The sequence below is a fragment of the Rhinopithecus roxellana genome, chromosome 12 (assembly GCF_007565055.1).
Source record: "Rhinopithecus roxellana isolate Shanxi Qingling chromosome 12, ASM756505v1, whole genome shotgun sequence".
Classification (NCBI taxonomy): Eukaryota; Metazoa; Chordata; class Mammalia; order Primates; family Cercopithecidae; genus Rhinopithecus; species Rhinopithecus roxellana.
The window spans coordinates 33369123-33378807 of NC_044560.1; the positions used below are offsets into that span (position 1 = coordinate 33369123).

The window sequence follows — 9685 nt, forward strand, 5'->3', positions numbered from 1 at the left end:
TTTAAACAAATGTAGAGTCATGTAACTATCACCATAATCTTTTCTTTGTTTAAACTCAAACTCTTTGAACAAAATATTAAGTAAATATGCTAATATCTTACATTACATAAAATTATTATTAGCACAAGATGTGGTTATTATCTTCCCCAAAGAGGATTATTTTATTCATTAAGACATTTTTAAACATTGTAACATTTTGTTTATCTCTAAGAAAAAGTTCCAGCTCCAGAATATGCAGATATATGTAGACAAGATCAACATTTTCATGGTTTAATACAATTAATTCTACTACATGTACCTTTAAATTTCTTTTTCTCCTTTGATCTGGTATGAATGATGTTTTCATGGTTTGTTTCGAAGAATCTTGCTTTTATTACTTTGAGCAGTTATTTATTTAGGACAAGATAAATGATATCTGGTTGAGAAATGGTATTTACATCTCATAATACAGAAAACAATCTTGTGAAAACAAAATAATCAGAGGGAAACAAATGTCAAGCTTGACTATCACTTCAAATCAATTTCCAAATTTGGGAGGAGTAATCAACACATGAAAATGTAGCCAAGTGGAATGATCTATCTGTTGCTTTTTCTTCAAAAACAAAAATATAGGGCAAAAATTTTGATTATTAAATACTTTGCATGATTCTGAATGGCAATAAAAAGCCCAAAAAAAGTCTATTCAAGTAATCTTGACTTTTAGGTTCTAAAGAAAAAAGTTTTTTCATATTTATTTATTCAAGAGTCCTTCCACACTCTATCGTTTCCTTGGCCTCTCATTCTTTAAGACCCAGCTAAAAGGAATCGTTCCCTGAAAAGATTTGCTTTTTCCCCAGAGTTAGCCGTTATCTCATCTGTGTTCAGCTCAAATATTTCCTAGAGCATTGAACATCTTGTATTACAATAATCTATTTATAAGTCTGTCTTTCTCCTTTGGCTGTGAGCAACTGGAGGTAGGGGCTATATCTTATTTACCCTTATTTTGATGAGGTCTTTGCAAAGAATTCAATTGTTAATGAATAAAAAATAAATGAGTAAATAGCACTGAGCAGTTGATTAAATGACCAATATTCATGCAGTATTAGTGTTAGGTGATAGTCAGTATTAGTGTCAGAATTAACAAAGCTGCCCTGATCTTTGCCTTCATAGAGATTACAGTATGATGAGGGAGAAGACAATGATAGATATCAATCTTAGAAAGGATGTCTTTTTCCTGATTGATAGACTACATGTTAAATCAAGTCAGTTATTATGTTTTCTATTACTGTTTTTTATGACATCACTAACATTTGATATTACTGTGATGAGATTTTGGTTTCAGCAAAGGGCTATTAGGTATTTTCTAATTTCAATCTAATAAGAAAATATTTAACTGTTTTTATTTTGTGACTTTCCTTGTTTCAGTTACTAATAGATGATGCTGAAAATCATCTTTAGATACCCTATCCATAAATTAAATTGTACACACCAGCTGCATGTGCTATGTGTGCTAAAATCAATAGAATGGGCTGCTAGTTCCTTTCTCCTCACTAAAAGAATTATTATATAATTGAATTATATTTATGATGATATTTTTATAAATTAATAGTTTGTTTGGCTGGTCTAGTAACCTACATCCAAATTTTGATGGCAAACTTTCTCTTTAGGAAATGACTTGATTAAACACAAGAAAACAAAGGGAAAGTAAGGATCATAATTTTCTGTTTACTTGTTGTTATCTTATTTTCCTTTATCCCAAGAAAGAAGCAGCCTGCTTATGTTTTGATAATGCTGTTTATCTGTCAGATGATGCAGGAAGAAGCCAGCTGTTTCCTATAAAGATATCTTGGAAAATAGCAATATGACTGTCTATAATGCCAAATGCTATCTGATACCATCTCTAGGGGGTAGTTCTTGTTGAAATTTTGTGAGAGGGTTTTCTAAACAGCAGGCCAAGATGTCAAAAATGGTTACTTGGTTACTGCTGATACATGCCAAAGTTAATGCAAAATACGTAAAGAGGAAAATAAAATCCTATTTGAGAGAAGAAGGAAAGGTTCAGAAGACAGTTCAGAGCAGGCAGTGTCCACAGAGTGTATTAAGACAGAATTGATTTTAAAAAGTTTGAGAGTGGGGCTGAAAGCTCAAAGCTGTGAACACAGTTATTGGTGCCCAGATCTTTTCATAGATGTTTTCATAATGCAAGTCCTCAGGATCTGAATGTGATGACAGAGGGAAGGGAAAACAAAGCTCAGAAGACCTCACATGTTTGGAGCTTTGTCATTTCATACAGGTTAATTTTCCAATGGAGAACATTAAGGAATTCTCCTCACAGTCACCAAAGAGGAATAGTGCCTGCACCTGGAGAGCACTGGGCCCAGGAATGGGTTCCATAAGGACAAAAGAAGACATATGGAGGACAGGCAGTTCCAAGGGAGGGAGCCCAAGAGAGAGAGAATTGTGAAGCTGTGGCCCATGAGAAAAGAGCCTGGAGAAAAGTAGTTCAGGAGAAACAGGACGAGCTTCCCTCAAAAGTTCCCAGAGCTGTTGTAGAAAGTCTTGGCCTGTAAGTTCCTAAAGGCTGGACTAGACTCTATAGAAAGAATTTACAAGGTATATATTTCATCTCAACATAAGTAAAATTCATCTGTTGGATGAGCAACATGTATGGGTATAAATACAAACTAAATTGACATTTGACTCCCACTCTGTCTTAAAATCTTCTCATTGAGTGTGGTCTTTCTCTGCCCTGGATAAAAAGCCCTTTAGGTAAATGAAAGTTTTACAGCCACTTAACATGAAAAAAAAAAAAAAACAAAAAAAAAACAAAACAAAACAAAGCAAAAACAAAGCAACAACAACAACAACAACAAAACAGTAATTTAAAATGAAAGGGATGTCATGGGAGTATGACATTTCTCTATTTCTTTGCCTCATGCTTTTTCTCCTCCCATAGCCAGCTCACCATGATTTCTGACCCTTCCATGTAAAAGGAAGGGAAGGAAGGACAGATGAAGGGGCATGGAAGCCACTGTGACTGTGCTGCTATAATGGCTCACCTTCCCTGGGGCTAGCAGGTGTTTAAGCTGACTCTTTTGTGCTCCTCAGGGATCTTCCTTATTCCTGGTTATCGCATGTCTGCAGTTTCCTTGACCTAGGTGAATGCAGTCTAGTTTCACTGTTTCTCCTTTCCCCTCTGTCCCTAGGAATCTTCCTTCAGCTTCTTTTCTGTTGGGGCTTTAGTATATTTCAGGTGACCCCACTGAACAAGATCTAAGAAAACTCCCACGCAGTCCTGTTTTCACACACTGACAATCTATAAGTGCAGGCCCTTACTAACACAACAGCATTTCTTCTCCATTTCACTGGTAAAGTAACTGGCCAAGTCTTTCTCTCCTCATGCTCCCTTGCTCCAGTATGCCTGCCAACCAGAAGTAACAAGACTCAAATTCTCCAAATGAACCCACGGGAGCCTCTTTCCCTTGAACTGAGATGATGAGAAGGAAGGGGACCCCCCCCCCAATACTTTCCTCACAAGACCCTTTCCAATAGCCAACAACTTGAACCTTCTATACTCTCTATGCTGCAGACAAGTCTTGTAGTAATTTCTCAGCCAAGATAGTCTGTCATTTTGGAATGTGGCATCTGTTGTCAACAGAAACCAAAATAGAAAGAGTTCCATGTTAAACCCCTATAACCCAATGCAGGACTTTTTCTGATAAATAGCATACTGTGTATCATGCTGAGTTGGGAGCTGGACTCATTTGGTAGTTTTCAAACTTTACTGGTGCCAAGTTTTGCAATTTTATGGCAGTGCTTTGGCACTATTTATTTGGAAATAAGAAGGAAGCCTCAAGTGGTGCTCTGGTTCTGCCACCTTCATGTCAACTGAAGTCGCTCAGCTTTTGATTTTTGTATGTTGAGTTTTAACATTAAGATTTCACTAAGATAGGCCGGGCGCGGTGGCTCACGCCTGTAATCCCAGCACTTCGGGAGGCCGAGGCGGGCAGATCACAAGGTCAGGAGGTTGAGACCATGGTGAAACCCCGTCTCTACTAAAAATACAAAAAAAAATTAGCCGGGCATGGTGGCGGGCGCCTGTAGTCCCAGCTACTCAGGAGGCTGAGGCAGGAGAATGGCGTGAACCCGGGAGGCGGAGCTTGCAGTGAGCCGAGATCGCGCCACTGCACTCCAGCCTGGGCGACAGAGCGAGACTCCGTCTCAAAAAAAAAAAAAAAAAAAAAAAAAAAAAAGATTTCACTAAGATAATGTTACACTGCCAAAAAGAGGCTGCTTACTGGGTAGACTCATCTTAACCATTCATTAATTCACTCATCTGTCTATTCTGAGCAAGACACCAGTCTAGGCAGTTTCACTCTGATCCTGGGAGTTCAGAACTGCTACTGCAGCTAATCAGCAGGGCTTCCAACTATAAGTTAAAACAGCTCTGCACAGGTCAGCCACTTTTTCACTGGACAAGCTTAAAGGACTTGCTGAAACTTTCTGTAGTTCAGTTTTCTCATCTGTTAAATACCTGTCTGGTAGTATTGTTTTGAATTGTGTGTGTCAAGTGCCCTGCATGGTATTTCCTGAGTGCATGTATGTTGGCACTCAGGAAATCACAGCTACATGGCCTTTCAAAGCTGTCTTGGAAGCTAACAAGCAAAGTTCTCAGAAACCATCCTCTCCTGTGTCATTAATTTGAAAGACCTTGCTCTAGTGACACCTGTGACAAGGGGACATCATGTCCTCTCAAACCATTTCCTTCTCCTATACCCTAAGTGAGAGACTGAAACAGTTTCCTTGGAGATTTTTATTGTGGGTACAGGGCATAAAGGAAATATCTCCCCAACTTGAATGCAGACCAGGAGCAAGAAATCAGAAGCACCATTTACTGAATAGGGAATCCTTTCCCCATTATTTGTTTTTGACAGCTTTGTCAAAGATCAGATGGTTGAAGGTGTGCAGCCTTATTTCTGATGTCTCTATTGTTCCGTTGTTCTATGTGTCTGTTGTACCAGTACCATGCTGTTTTGGTTACAGTGGCCCTGTAGTGTAGCTGAAAGTTGGGTAATGTGATACCTCCAGCTTTGTTCTTCTTACTTAGGATGGCTTTGGTTATTTGGGCTCTTTTTGGATTCCATTTGAATGTTAAAATAGTTTTTTTTTCTAGTTCTATGAAGAATGTCATTGGCAGTCTGATAGGAATAGCATTGGATCTATAAATTGCTTTGGGCAGTACAGCCATTTTAATGATATTGATTCTTCCAATCCATGAGCATTCAATGTTTTTCCACTTGTTTGTGTCATTTCTGATTTCTTTGAGCATTGTTTCATAATTCTTAGTGTAAAGATCTTTTACCTCCCTAGTTAGCTGAATTCCTAGGTATTTTATTCTTTTTGTGGCAATTGTGAATAGGATTGCATTCTTCATTTGGCTCTTGGCTTGGCTATTATTGGTGTATAGGAACGCTAGTAATTTTTGTGCTTTAATTTTATATCCTGAAGCTTTGCTGGAGTTGTTTACAGGCCAGCGGAGCTTTTGGGTTGAGACTCTGGGGTTTTCTAGATATAAGATTATGTCATTTGCAAACAGGAACAATTTGACTTCCTCTCTTCCTATTTGAATGCCCTTTATTTTTTTTCTCTTGCCTGATTTTCCTGGTCAGGACTTCCAATACTGTATTGAACAGGAGTGGTGAGAGAGGGCATCCTTGTCTTGCACTGGTTTTCAACAAGAATGCTTCCAGCTTTTACCCATTCAGTATGATGTTGGCTGTGGGTTTGCCATAGATGATGCTTATTATTTTGAGGTATGTTCCCTCAATACCTAGTTTATTGAGGTAATCATATGTGGTTGCCTTCAGTTCTGCTTATGTGATGAATCATATTTATTGATTTGCATATCTTGAGCCAACCTTGCATCCCAGGGATAAAGCCTACTTGATCTTGGTGGATTAGCTTTTTGATGTGCTGCTAGATTCTGTTTGTCAGTATTTTGTTGAGGATTTCTGCATCAATGTTCACCAAGAATATTAACCTGAAGTCTTCTTTTCCTGTTGTGTCTCTGCCAGGTTTGGGTATCAGGGTGATGTTGGCCTCACATAATGAGATGAGGAGTCCCTCCTCCTCAATTTTTGGAATAGTTTCAGTGGGAATAACACCAGCTCTTCTCCGTACATATGGTAGAATTTGGCTTTGAATCTGTCTGGTCCTGAGCTTTTTTTTTTTTTTTTTTTTTTTTTTTTTTTTTTTTTTTTTTTTTGCTTTGGTTGGTAAGCTATTTATTACTGATTCAATTGTAAAGCTTGTTATTGGTCTGTTTAAGGAATCAATTTCTTCCTGGTTCAGTCTTGGAAGGGTGTATGTGCCCAAGAATTTAACCATCTCTTCCAGGTTTTCTAGTTTGTGTGCATAGCGGTGTTTATAGTACTTTCTGATGGTTATTTTTATTTCTGTGGGGTCAGTGGTAACATCCCCTTAGTCATTTCTAATTGTTTTTATTTGCATCTTCTCTCTCTTCTTATTAGTTTAGCTAGTGGCCTATCTTATTAATTTTTCAAAAAAAAAAAAAAAAAACAGCTGCTGGATTTGTTGATCTTTTGAATGGTCTTCTGTGTCTTGGTCTCCTTCAGTTCAGCTCTGATTTGTGTTATTTCTTGTCTTCTGCTAGGTTTGGGGTTGGTTTGCTCTTGCATCTCTAGTTCTCTTAGTTACGATGTTAAGTTGTGAATCTGAGATCTAACTTTTTGATGTGGACATTTAATGCTATAAATTTCCCTCTTACCACTACCTTAGCTGTGTCCCAGAGGTTCTGGTATATTGTATCTTTGTTCTCCTTAGTTTCAAAGAACTTCTTGATTTCTGTCTTAATTTCATTATTTACCACAAAGTTAATCAGAAGCATGTTGTTTAATTTTCATGTAATTGTGTGGTTTTAAGAAATTTTTTTAGTCTTGATTTCTAATTTTATTGCTTTATGGTTTGAAAGTATGTTTGGTATGATTTCAGTTTTTTTCTGATTGCTAAGGATTGTTTTATGTCTGATTGTTTGTTCTATTTTACAGTATGTGTCATGTGGCAATGAGAAGAATGTACATTCTGTTGTTTTGGGATGGAGAACTCCATAGAGGTCTATCAGATCCATTTTGTCTAATGTTGAGTTCAGGTCCTGAATATCATTGCTAATTTTCTGCCTTTGCCTAATACTGTCAGTGGATTGTTGATGTCTCCACCATTATTGTGTGGGAGTCTAAGTATCTTTGTGAGTCTCTAAGAACTTGGTTTATGAATCTGGGTGCTTCTGTTTTGGGTGCATATATATTTAGGATAGTTAGGTCTTCTTGTTGAATTGTACTCTTTACCATTATTGTCATGCCCTCTTTTGTCTTTTTTGATCTTTGTGGTCTAAAATCTGTTTTGTCTGAAATTAGGATTGCAACCCTTGCTTTTATCTGATTTCCATTTGCTTGGTAGATTTTCCTCCATGCCTTTATTCTGAGCCTATGGATGTCACTGCATGTGAGATATGTGTTTTGAAAACAGCATCCTGTTGGGTCTTGGTTTTCTATCTACCTTACCACTCTGTGCTTTTTAAGTTGGGGCATTTAGCCCATTTACATTCAAAGTTAATATGAATATGTGTACATTTGATCCAGTCATTCTGTTGTTAGGTGGTTATTACGCTGGCTTGTTCATGTGGTTGCTTTATAGTGTCACTGCTGTGTTCACTTAAGTGTGCTTTTGTATTGGCTGGTAATGGCCTTTCCTTTCCATATTTAGTGCTCCTTTTAAGATCTCTTGTCAGGCGGGTCTAGTGGTAACAAACTCCCTTACCATTTGCTTATAAGGAAACGATTTTATTTCTTTTTTGGTAAGAAAGCTTAGTTTGGCTGGATATGTAATTCTTAGTTGAAGATTTTTTTCTTTAACAACATTATATAGGCTCTCAATCTCTTCTGGCTTGTAAGGTTTCTGCTGAGCAGCTTGTTGTTAGCCTGATGAAGTTCGCTTTGTAGGTGACTTGCCTTTTCTCTCTAGCTGCCTTTAACATTCCTTTCTTTTATTTTGACCTTAGAAAATCTGGTGATTATGTGTTTTGGGGGTGATCTTCTTCTGAAGAATCTCAGAGTTATCTGTATTTCCTGAATTTGACTGTTGACTTCTCTAGAGAGGTTGGGGAAGTTTTCATAAATGAAAACCTGGAACAGTTTTCAGGTTGTTTGTGCCCTCCCCATCTCTTTCAGGGATGCCAATGATTAAAAATATGGAACACTCCACACATTTGCATATCATCCTTGGGTAGGAGTCATGCTAATCTTCTCTGTATCATTCCAACTTTAGTACAGGTGGTGTTAAAGTGAACACAGAAGCCAAGTTTTCTAAAGCAGCAAGGCAGATGACTGTTCCCCAAGGGCAGCTGGCTCCTAAGAAAGAGGAGTGAACAGCTAACCATTGTCACTAGTCCTCATAACCTCACTCATCTAATATTTCTGTTTCTGTAGGAAGGAATAAAGGGTGGAACAATCAGCCAACGTGTTTAGAGAAAATTTCTTGTTATGAAAACAATCCTAAAATTCATATGGAACCAAAAAAGAACCAAAAGGATCTCACATAGCCAAGGCAAGACTAAGCAAAAAGAACAAACCTGGAGGCATCACATTACCAGACTTCAAACTATACTACAAGGCTATAGTTACAAAAGCGGCATGGTACTGGTATAAAAATAGGCATGTAAGGGCCAGGCACAGTGGCTTATGCCTGTAATCCCAGCACTTTGGGAGGCTGAGGTAGGCAGATTACCTGAGGCTAGGAGTTTGAGACCAGCCTCACCAACATGGAGAAACCCCATTTCTACTAAAAATATGAAATTAACTGGGTGTGGTGGCACATGCCTGGAATCCCAGTAATCTCAACTACTCGGAAGGCTGAGGCAGAAGAATTGCTTGAACCTGGGAGGTGGAGGTTGTAGTGAGCCTAGATTGTGCCATTGTACTTCAGCCTGGGCCACAAGAGTGAAACTTCATCTCAAAAACAAAACAAAACAAAGAAACCAAAACAGAAATAGGCATGTAGACTAATGAAACAGAACACAGAACCTAGAAATAAAGCTAAATATTTACAGCCAACTGATCTTTGACCAAGCAAACAAAAACATAAAGTGGGGAAAGGACACTCTATTCAACAAATGGTGCTGGGATAATTGGCAAGCCACATGTAGAAGAATGAAGCTGGATCCTCATCTCTCACATTACACAAAAATCAACTGAAGATGGATCAAATACTTAAATCTAAGACCTGAAACCATAAAACTTCAAGAAGATAACATTGGAAAAACTCTTCTCAATGCTAGCTTAGGCAAAGAATTCATGACTAAGAACCCAAACAGAAATGCAACAAAAACAAAGATAAATGGATGGGACCTAATTAAGCTAAAAATATTCTGCACAGCAAAAGAAATAATCAGCAAACAGACAACATACAGAATGGGAGAAAATTTTTGTAATCTGTGCACCCAATAATGGACTAATATCCAGAATCTACAAGGAACTCAAAAAATAAAGCAAGAAAAAAAAACAAAACGGAGGTCTGTTCCAAGACGGTCAAATAGGAACAGCTCCGGTCTGCAGCTCTCAGCATGACTGATGCAGAAGACAGGTGATTTCCGCATTTCCAACTGAGGTACCTGGTTCATCTCATTGGGACT

The 9685-nt window shown here is 37.9% G+C and overlaps 1 non-coding gene across 1 annotated transcript; it reads right to left on the minus strand.

The window, feature by feature from the left end:
• Positions 1–8239: 8239 nt before the first annotated feature.
• On the minus strand, positions 8240–8346 carry LOC115892476. Its single transcript, XR_004052357.1, has one exon. It is a non-coding gene; the product is annotated as a U6 spliceosomal RNA (small nuclear RNA).
• Between the last annotated feature and the right edge of the window lie 1339 nt (positions 8347–9685).